An 11,686-nucleotide genomic window follows, 5' to 3' on the forward strand; every position below is an offset into this window, starting at 1 on the left:
GCTCTGGTTGATGCTTATGGCTCAGGTGGAGCCAAGTGCCAGTCAAAGCAAACAGTCATTTGTTAGTGAGATAATATCACTTCTCACTCTGGCCATGAGTTTTCAAAGAAAGGGAGGAAGACAAAAGTCCTAATGAACTAATGGGGCAGAACAAATTAGCTGAAGTAGTTAGCAGGGAACTAGGAAATGGTTAGAGTACAGAGGATGCTGGGGATTGTATGTCTCTGTCTGACTCAGCTATTATATACTAAAACAAGGTATCTTTTTAAATACTTGTTCTGTAAAATAAGTTTTAAAATATATATAATCTGAGAGGATCTCTTTTTATGGAATGTTTTTCCATATATGGCTGGAAATAAAACACAAAACTCTTCACCTCTAGGTCATTGATTCAACTCTAGGGAAAGGATGGGAGGGATGAGATTTGGGAAACTTTCATTACAAAACCTGAATAGGTGAAATTTTTATCCCAAACCCAAACTTGGGTTTATAGAGGCTGGCAAACCTTTGGAGGAAACATGAACCATCTGGCTGGGGGGAGTCTAAATGAACCAAACCCAAGAAGTTTGGACAAATTGCCATGAGCCAAACCTGCAAAGCTCCACAGAAGTCTAGCAAAGAATGCAAGAGATAACATCTGATGACTATTCAATGACTTATGTGTAATGAGCTGCTGATATGAGTTCCATCCTCAGTGGACAAGTGGCCACATCACACAAATCATCTGCAGAATTAACACTACTGATGGTAGCCTAAAAAGAGAGATGAAGGCATGAACATGTCACTGGAGGATCAACCATACGCTCCCCCTTTAGTGGGTCTGGCCATGGTTGCGGTTCATTACAGGGCAGTGTGCAAAAACTTGGGCAGATGCTATCTGTGCTCTGCCATGCAGATACAGAAAGATATAGGATATCTTTGAGACCTCAGCCTACCACCTTTCAGAAGCACTTCATGGTTACTTACCATTTAAAAGAATACATTATTTTGTGTAAAGATGAAATAGAATGTTAGGTGTTTACTTCAAACATAGCATTGTTCAAAATGTTGCTTTTAAGACAAAGAAAATTATTACTACGCTCCAACAAACAGGGGTGCAGACAGAACACGTAACCTATCCGTGCCTTGTTTGGACCATAGAGAGGATCACAAATGAAAGTACCAGCTATTCCCTAGGAGAACCTTGAGAATTCGTCCCATTTTATCCTTGATTTAAATGTCACTCCAGGGGACTCATACTTTGGCCTTCATCCTTCCAGACAAGGTGGGCTGAACAGATCTTCTTTCTAAGTCCATCTGTGAGGACCCTTAATTGGCCAGAGAGTAACTATTGAGCTGGTGAGACACTTCTTCACTCCCACCAGCTGAGGGCTTGGATCCACCAAAATTACTACTTTTAAAAAACACTAACTTCTCCCTTCATTCGTGAATTCTTCCTCTTACTGTCCTCTCAGACCAAGTGCTGTCTCCCTCCCTAGTTAGGCAGCATAAAACCTACTTGTCCCACGTTCACAGCTCCAGCTAATCCTGCTCCATGCATGATGCTCAGATCTAAAGATGCTGCCTGAACTCTTCCTTATTCATGCTGCCTCGGCTCAGGAGCTCCTTTTAATCCAGATTATCAATTTCTTTACATAAAACTACTAATACTGGTTCCGGTCCTTCAAGCCCATACTTATAACTAGAAGTCTTTACTCATGTGAGTATTCCCAGTGAATAATCAGTAACATAATAAGGGTCTGCAGGATTGGGTCCAATATTATTAAACAAACACCTTCAAACAACATTATGGGTCTGTCATCAACCCAAAAGGGGGAGACATTTAAAGTTGGTTTTGTTGTGCCATATCTCAATCAAAAGGATGTGAGTCCTGCTGGACTTCTGAAAGGCCTGGAGGATTCATGGTAACCTGCAGCAGAATGAGAGCTCACCAAGGTGCAGGGACGAAAGATCTTTCAAGGGCTTTCTGGGGCTAGTGAATATACTATATTTGGATAGACTCCTATGTTGGATACTTGCATTGCAAAGAAGTATCATTTGCTACACATGCCCATCATGCTGTTTTTGCACACTGAAAACAGTTTTATTGCATAACAGTTTACCATCCCAAACTTTAGAACCTAAAGCATAAAAAAAAAGTATGGTCCTCTAAATACAAGACAGCAATCTGAAAAATGTCTTAATTGCTGAGCATACTACATTCAGCTTGATGATGATAATACTGTACTTAGCATTTAGATAACCCAGATTTATCCAGAGATCTGAATGTACTTTACAAAGGTGAATAAGCCCCATTATTTCATATTTACATATGGAGAAATGAAGACAGAGAGCTTTAATGGCTAGCCTAAGGTCACACAGGAAACTAACAGCAGAAGCAGAACTAGAACTCTGACTCCCAATTCTGTCCCAGATCCAAAGTGATGGACATGTTCTTTGTAGTCCTGGGGTGAGAACAACCATAAGAAATGTTAGCCTAAAAGTTGATATTTTGAGGGAAAGTTATGAGTCAGTAAAAACTGGGAAGTAAAATGAAGGCTGCCATCCATAACTACAAAATATTATAACTAGTGTGACAATATAATTAGATTGTTGGGTACTAAGTGATCCTTAATTCATGGATTGTTTAGATACATGTCACAACAGTAGCTCTTTGTGAGCCTTTAGTGTGCAATTAAAGTTCCACAATTTACCAGGAAAAGCTGACTGGGGGTGGAGTAAATTTTCAGGTGTGTATTAATTAAGAAAAAATCCTGTTAATTTTTTATGCAGCTCCCATTTACTGCAAACCCAGCCTTTGCCAGCTTTTAAGTGTTTGTACTAAATAAGGAATCGGGGAGTAACATAGATTGGATGCTCAGAACTCATGTCAGTAATGGTGAAAACAAAGTGTTGGAAGTCTGGCTTTTCACTGGCTAAAAATTACTCCCTACATTTTAAAAAAAATGATAAACACAAACGTTTGTGTGTAATGTGCCAAACAATACTTAAAATGCCTTCGATGCCAGTAAGAGTCCATAGGACTGTAGCTGTAGTTCTATGTAAAACTAAGTCATTTATAAAATAGAAGTATCCAAAGATGTTACCATATACCAGGTAAGAAAATCTTGCAAACTCCTAATTAGGAAAAAAATACATAATTTTTAAGGCACAAGAGAAGAAAGACTCAAATTGGAAACCTGTTATGTTATTTTGCTCTTCTGTAACCAAGAGCCAAACTGGTTTCTTTTTAAAATAATATAAACCAAACAAGCAAAGAAAAAGAGCCCTCATCTTGATTCCTGGGCTGAGGATGTATGCGAAGTTCCAGCCTGCAACGTACTTTTATGCTGAGGTTGTGAACTGCTGTTAACTGAAGTTATAACAGAAACACTGACTGAAACAGTAGTGACATGAGCAGGTGCTGCCATAACAAAAATAGTAAAGTGAAGGGGATGAATTTAAATCTTTCAGATGGATAGCAAGGAATGAAGGTGCTAAGCAAAAAGGGTCTGGTTATCTTTATTTTGGACTGTCCGCTCCTGTTTTGCTCATCACTTATGCTACTACTGACTCTAATGTAGTAAGATAGCTACAGTAAGACTAAAGTAGCTCAGTATAAATTTGCACAGCATCAGAGCACACAAATTAAAATAAAATAAGGTCAGTCAGTCACCTCTCAGGTTTTCTCAAAATACTTTAAGAGTTTCTCACCTCATTTTTCTTAGATCTTGTTAGCGTATGTGCAGTCCTATGGATGGTTTAAAAGTGGTTATATGTACCTAGACATATATTGCTGTATGCTCTGGGTGGTGGGTTTTGTTGTTTTGTTTTTTCTTAAGAGTCACTGGACCAGATTTTTCCTCACACTTGTGTAATCTTATTGACTTCACTGGGGTCAGTCCTGATTTACACTGCTATCAGAGGGTAGGAAATCTGGCCTGTCCTTTATTTTTTGCTGGGATTTTAGACTCTGCTATGGCTCCATGACGTAAAGCAGAGGTGGCCAAATATTCTGACAGACACGTGGTCAGAGACAAACACATTCACCTCCAAGAAAAGAGGGAGCCATGGAGCCTAGTTAGGTGAGAAGACAGCACCTCACAGGATCAGGAGATGAAAAGCAGAAAGGAGGAACAGCAAGGGTTGTCCAAAAAAATGTCATCACCTCTGGGGAAAAAATAATTATCTAGACACTCAATCATCTTTCCAGCCAGATTTTCTCTGTTTCTTGCTCCACTGGGCTTGTTCCTTTGTTTTCCCGCTCCTGTCTGCTCTCATTGTTCCTGTGTTCCATCTCAGTCTTTGGTTCCTGTATTCCCATGGGCTATCTTTTCTTCTTCTGGCCCTTGATGTTCTCCCTCACCTAACCTTTCTGTTCCTGCATACTCTCTTTTCTTCATTTTCTCAGCTCTTGCCCTTTTAACTGGTGTTCTTCTGCTGCATGAGGGTCCCAATTCTCCTCTCACTTACAGCAGTGAGAATCAAGTGTAATTCTGTTGAAGGCAATGGTGTAACACCCATTTAAATGGTTGTTATGAGAGGAGGGCCAGCCTTGTGGCGCTGGATTCCCATTTTTTCCTGATGTTTCTGCTCTTTTCCCATGTCTTTCACCACTCTTTTACTACTAACATTAAAGCTTGTTGTGATACAGTGCTAGGGGCCTAGAGCTGACCCAGTGCTCCGGTCACTAAAGGTATTAGCTATTTCCCTCCTGGAGTGGAATTAATAGGGGAGATGGATGCTCAATGGCTTAATTAGACAGGAGGCTGACCAGCTAATGAAAGCAATCAACCAATCAGCTGGGAACAGTTAAAAGGACAAGAAAGAAGCACAAGAAAGTGGCAGGCAGAGACCAGGGGATACAGGATTTCAAGATGGGGTGATCTTCCCTTCTCACTCTCCAGAGAATAGGTTAAGGGGGGGAAATTTATCTTCAGTTGTATGTGGCTACACAAGGCTGCACTGATGAATTGGTAGAAGGGATCTAATAAATAATATGGTGGGGCTTGTGTCCGCCCTGGTTTGTGGTGATTCAAAGAGTGAAGAAGGTAGCTTGTTACCTATGTGTGGAGTAGATATGTGAGTAGGAGAAAATCTGTTTGCCCAACCTCCATGACTATTAACATGGCCAGCAATAACGGTGAGGTAGCTACAACACACAGGGACTGAGTGGGTGTGCCAGAAAAGCTCTTTAGCTCCCCTCACCTATGCTGATTTGGCCCCAAGATAGTAGTTTGGACATCCTTGATCCAAGGCTACTGGTTCCCAAATAACTAACTGGAATCCATTTTCCCTTCCCCCAGCCTTGCACCCAGTGTAACCTCACACATTATTCACTTCCTTTCTCTCCCCCCGTTGTTACATTCACATTTTCTAGTCTCCTTTATACAAGGTCCAATGAAAATACCATGCTGCACTTCATTACATTTAGTTAACTGTAAAATAATAAAAAAGTCTTACAAGATTTGAAGATATTTTTAAGCAAATTTAAATATACGGCTCTTTTCATCTAGCTATCATTGCAGTCATATAAATGAAGCAAATTAATTTTAATGCTCCAAGGTACTGATTCTGTGTCACCATGGCTGACAGGATCCAACCAGACTTTATGAGATGGCATTTGACTTTATGGAAGTGAGCACTATGCACGCATTTACAATTTTACAGGGACTTTAAGCTGTCATGCTGAAAAATGTTTATAAAACATTAATCAAAAGGTGCCTCTTTAATACAATGCATTGTCTGAAAGATGTTAGAAGGCACATATTGTAAATGGATTCTTTTTCTGACTAAAGTAATTTCTACCAAAAGCATTTCCCCACTGCTATACAAGTACACAATGTGGATAGATAAAGAGCGCTCTCTCAGCACATTACTACCTGATCCAAACACTTGGGAAATCACTAATGTACAGCATGCCATATTTCCATGTCACACATGACACATTTGTCTAAAATTACCCAACAGAGTTTGACATTGCAGCATATTCCATAGCAGAGCTTTCAACTGACATCTGCCAAGTAAGAACTTCAAGTAAGAGCTTTCTTCTTCTAACAAGCAAGTAAGAGTTTTCTTTTATCCTATACCCATGATGGAAAGGATAAAACAATAAATACTGGAACTCAGTTTTTCTATTTTAATATGTTTATTTTATGCTCCCTGAATTTGGAAGCTTCCTCATAGCAGCGTTTCATCACTTGCTGTTTTCTAAAGTACTGCTATGATTTGAGAGAACTTAATATAACATTTTATTGCTACCAAAATACAGGCTATTATCCTTCACCCCCAAACCCGAATTATTGCTAGCCATTATATTTATTTACTTTATTGTTCAGTTTTTTCCCCTTAAATGTCTCTATACCAAACCATTTATCCTAAAAATTTATCACTTATATTACTGAACCACATTCCAAATCACTTGTGCATTGCACATATGAGAAATTGCAGTATTTTTACTCGGAGAAACATATCTGGAACAACAGAAAGAGAATACCACTGAAAGTATGGACACACAAGCCATTCAGAAGATGAGAGGAAAAAGTAAACAACACCAAAGCAATGACAATAATTAGAATACAGTCCTTGGTGTGCGGATTTGTAATATTCTATTCTACTTGTCAATACATTTCTAGTGAGTCAATTACCACGGTATCGAAGCGTCATATACAAGAAATAAGACATTACAGAGTTACAAATAATAGCAGCTTCTCAGCCCCTTTCCAAGGTATATTATGTTTCTGCAGGATCACTTTGGAAGTTGATTGCAAAAGGAGGAGTGCCAGGACATTTCGCAGCCTTCTTTATGAAGGAAATACCTGTTCAGAGAGGTGAGTCTTGCATTTGGATCTGTTTGAGACAGGCAAGACACCAGCTCAGTTCGACTGCCAGTAGCAAGAAGTTTCATAAGATCCCGCCACTAAGAACACACTGCCAAACAGCCTCTGAGAATTCTCCTAATGGTTTTGCCAGCCATATCTTCCCTGCTATGGCAGTATTCTCAGAGGGGTGCAGAAAGGTAGTCATGGTTATGAGTAGGTTCTAACCTATTTAGGATTTAAAGTTGAGAACAAAGCTGTTAAAGCAGACAAGGACTTGGATGGGGAGCTGCTGTTGAGCACAGTGTACCGGTGATGTCGTGAGATCAATCTGTCTTGTTCAGAGGAGATATTGCATGTTGTACCAGATGGAGCTTTCATGTTTATCCTAGACAAAACACACTAATAGTTTAGCTTTGAGGTGACACAGAACATATTAATATGGCTAGGTCTGTGTCCTCAAGGAAGGAACACAACTTCTGGTTAGCTGTAGATTGAAGAAGGGGTTTCTGGCCACTGTTTTTTAAAACTCTGAAACTGCACAACACTTTGATTTATTATTTGGCATATGCAATGGGTTCAAGCCAATCCACACCATTCTTATCAACAATGTTCAGGGCATGAAGATCTCCAGGAAGTTAAGTCATTTTGCATTGCTCAAGAATGTATGTCATGGTTTGTGCCTGCTCACACCGACACAGTGGTCTGTCTCTTAAACCACTGAAATTCTGCTGCAGCACAAATTCCATGAATGAAATTGGTTGAGAAGGCTTTATTGCTTTCATGGTAAATCAAACCCAGGTTGATGTTGAGTCAGAGACAAGATAATTATTTGTCACTTTCTCTGCAGACCATGAAGCTCGCCACCCATCCTCTACCATAAATCCCTCACCCGGTAAACTTAGCCACAATGGGTGCGGTGAGGGCAGATGACCATGTGGTGGATCAATGAAGTCTCTAATTAATGGTAGATGTGGCGTATCATGCAATTTTGTCATGAGCTTTGCTACTCTTTCATCTCTGCGAACACTGGGTGGAGCAATATTGCAGAGAACTAGTAACCATGGTAGAGTAGATTTAAGTGTGCCTGAAATAATACACTGAGTGGAATTAAGTTGTACATTGATCATCCTTGCATGAGATGAGCAAGCCCATACTGGAGCGCAGTACTTCGCTGCCGAGTAATGGAGTGCCAAAGCTGAAGTGCATAATGTTTGAGTGTTGGTGCCCATGTCGTTCTGGTCAGTTTTCCAAGCAGGTTGTTGTGTGTTTTGACCTTAGTCATTGCCTTTGTAAGAAGATCGCGATATGTGAGAGTCCTATCTAACATAATGCCTAGACCAGGTGTGACTCATTCTTTATTTGCTGAACATTGAAAACTACATTCAGCTCTCTGCCTACTTGTGCATGTTGTAAGAATTGCAAAGAGCTACAAAAGGATCTCTCAAAACTGGGTGACTGCGCAACAAAATGGCAGATTAAATTCAATGTTCATAAATGCAAAGTAACGCACATTGAAAAACATAATCCCAACTATACGTATAAAATGATGAGGTCTAAACTGGCTGTTACTACTCAAGAAAGATCCTGGAGTCATTGTGGATAGTTCTCTGAAAACAACCACTCAGTGTGCAGAGGCAGTCAAAAAGCAAACAGAATGTTGGGAGTCATTAAGAAAGGGGTAGATAGTAAAGGATAGAAAGTAAGGCTGTGAGTCTGTCAGGGAGTCGTAACTTTCTGTGACCTCCGTGACTTCTGCAGCGGCTGGTGCTGGCTTAGGGGATGCCTGAGCTGGGCATCCCCTGGGCCAGAAGCATCAGTTTGGGTGAGTGGGAGGGGGCTCAGGCTAGGGGCAGGGGCTTGGGGTGTGCAGGGAGGCACTTACTTCAGGGTGGGAGGCTCCCTGGCTCCCACTGGCATGGTCCCACTGCAGCTCCTAGGCAGAGGAAGGACTAGGAGGCTCCACGCTGTGTGCTGCCCATGCCCACAGGCTCTGCCCCGTAGTTCCTGTTTGCTGCGGTTCCCGGCCAATGGGAACTGTGCAGCCAGTGCTTGTGGCAGGAGCAGGGCATGAAGCCCTCTGGCCCCTCCGCTGCCTAGGAGCTGCAGGGACATGTGGAGCCAGGAATGAAGCCCCTGCCAGCCCCGCCAACCCTCCCCCCTCAGCACCAGCAGGGGTCCCAGGCCACTTCCTCCAGCACCCACTGTGTGCCTGACTGCCCCCAACAGAGCGCCTGTGGTCTGCTGCCTAAGTTTTATTTAGGGGTATATAGTAAAAGTCATGGACAGATCACAGGCTGTGAATTTTTGTTTACTGCCTGTGACCTGTCCATGACTTGTACTAAAAATACCAGTGACTAAAATGTAGCCTTAATAAGACAGAAAATATAATATAAATATCTATATAAATCCATGGTATGCCCACATCTTGAATACTGTGTGCACATGCAGTCGCCCCAACTCAAACAGGATATATTGGAATTGGAAAAGGTTCAGAAAAGGGCAACAAAAATGACTAGGGGTAGGGAGCGTCTGCCATATGAGAGATTAATAAAATTGGGACTTTTCAGCTTGCAAAAGAGATGACTAAGGGAGGGATATGCTAAAGGTCTATAAAATCATGACTGGTGTGAAAGAAAGTAAATAAGAAAGTGTTATTTACTTCTTCTCATAACACAAAAACTAGGGGTCACCAAATGAAATTAATAGGCAGCAGGTTTAAAACAAACAAAATGAAGTATTTCTTCACACAACACACAGTCAACCTATGGAACTCTTTGCCAGAGGATGTTGTGAAGGCCAAGATTATAACAGGGTTCAAAAAAGAACTAGATAAATTAATGGAGCATAGGTCCATCAATGGCTATTAGCCAGGATGGGAAGGGATGGTGTCCCTAGCCTCTGCTTGCTAGAAGCTGGGAACAGGTGACATGGGATAGATCACTTGATGATTACCTGTTCTGTTCATTCCCTCTGGGCACCTGGCACTGGCCAGTGTCAGAAGACAGAAGACTGGGCTAGATGGACCTTTGGTCTGATCCAGTATGGCCGTTCTTATGTTCCGTCAACAATGGCCAGGTTTGTAGCCTGACCAACCTAAAGTATTAACGTGGATGTTTTCCCTCTGCCTATTGGCATAAGAAGAGCCGTGATCTGCACAATTAGCACTTTTTTGATGCCATATCTACGGCTGAAGTCTGACTGGGAAGAGTCCAGGTGCAGCTGGGGTTATTTTGCCACTGCCTTCTCAATAGCATCTAAATTATGCTGAAAGAATCCCTTGCTTAAAGTATTTTAAGAAGTGAGGAACTGAATATATTTTCAGATCTCAATTCAGTTTCAACATGGGGAGGAAGGACAAACTGAGGCAGCAGCAAAAGAAAAAAATGCCTAAGAAGGAAGTTGCACAACGAAAAGGTGAGAAATTAAACGAGCTTAATGGGACAACATGAGAAAGTCACAAATGGGGGACAGTCCTTCAGATGGAAGTTTTGGCAGGCCTGCATTTATCCAAATGAACAAAAACACTTTACTTTCATGCTATGCATTGAAGAAAGGACAATGGCCTAGATTCACAAAGATACTCAGGAGTCATGACACTGAGCATTAAGGCACCTAACTTATGTGCCTGGAAAATCACAGGAACAACACTCTGATCCACGAAGCCTGAGTTAATGCCTAAATGGGGAGACAGTCACAAAAGCCAACATACTAGGTGGTTTTCCTGTTGAAATCCCTTCTCCTCATCAGTTGGAGGGGGAATTTGAACGGGGGGTCTTCCACATCCCAGTTGAATACCCTAACCACTGGGCTAAAAGTTGTGAGGGAAGTCCTCTCTCTCTCCCTCCTCTCCCATTACCCTCTCTGTCTTGCGTCAACCTGCTTGAGGGGCCTGGTCTGATAGGTGTGCGCAGGGCCAGATCAGGCCCCACACGAGTTACGCAGGTGAATCTTTGTCCTCCTTGGTTTTTGAATTGCTCTGGGATTTAGGTGGGAGATATGTGACCAGAGCTGAAGCCAGAGGCAGAAACAAAAGAGCAGAGAGAACTTTTTACTGCAAAAGCGTAGGTGCTGAGTGTGTTTAGGCACACACAGGATTCAGCAGAAGTTTTGTGACTAGGAGTGGAGCCTAAAGCTGGGACTTCAGTGCCTAAGAACCTTTGTGAATCTAGGCCAATGACACTAAAGCATTCAAAATAGAGCTCACACAGGTCTAGCATGGGACTGGGCGCCTGTTACTGCCTTTGGGAGCACAGCACTACTGGGATACAGATGGATCGCTGAGTACCCTGTTAACATATTACATTGGCCCCAAAGTTACCTGGGGATGCAGGAGAATCAGTTTTTGAAATTCAGTCCTGTCTGTGTGAGATTCATACTGGCTGCAAGAGATTCAATGGCTCTGTGATACACTGGCCTGGTCTACACTATGTGTTTAAACCGATTTTAGTAGTGTTAAACCGATTTAACCCTGCATCCGTCCACACAACGAGGCCTTTTATATCGATATAAAGGGCTCTTAAAACCGGTTTCTGTACTCCTCCCCGAAGAGAGGAGTAGCGCTGAAATCGGTATTGCCATGTCGGATTAGGGTTAGTGTGGCTGCAAATCGACGGTTTTGGCCTCCGGGCGGTATCCCACAGTGCACCACTGTGACCGCTCTGGAAAGCAATCTGAACTCGGATGCACTGGCCAGGTAGACAGGAAAAACCCCGTGAACTTTTGAATTTCATTTCCTGTTTGGCCAGTGTGGAGCTCTGATCAGCACAGGTGACCACTCAGAGCTCATCAGCACAGGTAGCAATGCAGTCTCCTGAGAATCGAAAAAGAGCACCAGCAGGGACCGCACGAGAGTTACTGGATCTGAACGCTATATGGGGAGAGGATTC

General features: G+C 42.1%; 1 protein-coding gene across 4 annotated transcripts in view; it reads right to left on the reverse strand.

Moving 5' to 3' along the window:
• Window positions 1-11,686, reverse strand: part of SLC10A7 (solute carrier family 10 member 7) — a 215,019-nt gene that overhangs the window by 12,842 nt on the left and 190,491 nt on the right. The window lies entirely within an intron of this gene.

The sequence above is a fragment of the Chelonoidis abingdonii genome, chromosome 5 (assembly GCF_003597395.2).
Source record: "Chelonoidis abingdonii isolate Lonesome George chromosome 5, CheloAbing_2.0, whole genome shotgun sequence".
NCBI lineage: Eukaryota > Metazoa > Chordata > Testudines > Testudinidae > Chelonoidis > Chelonoidis abingdonii.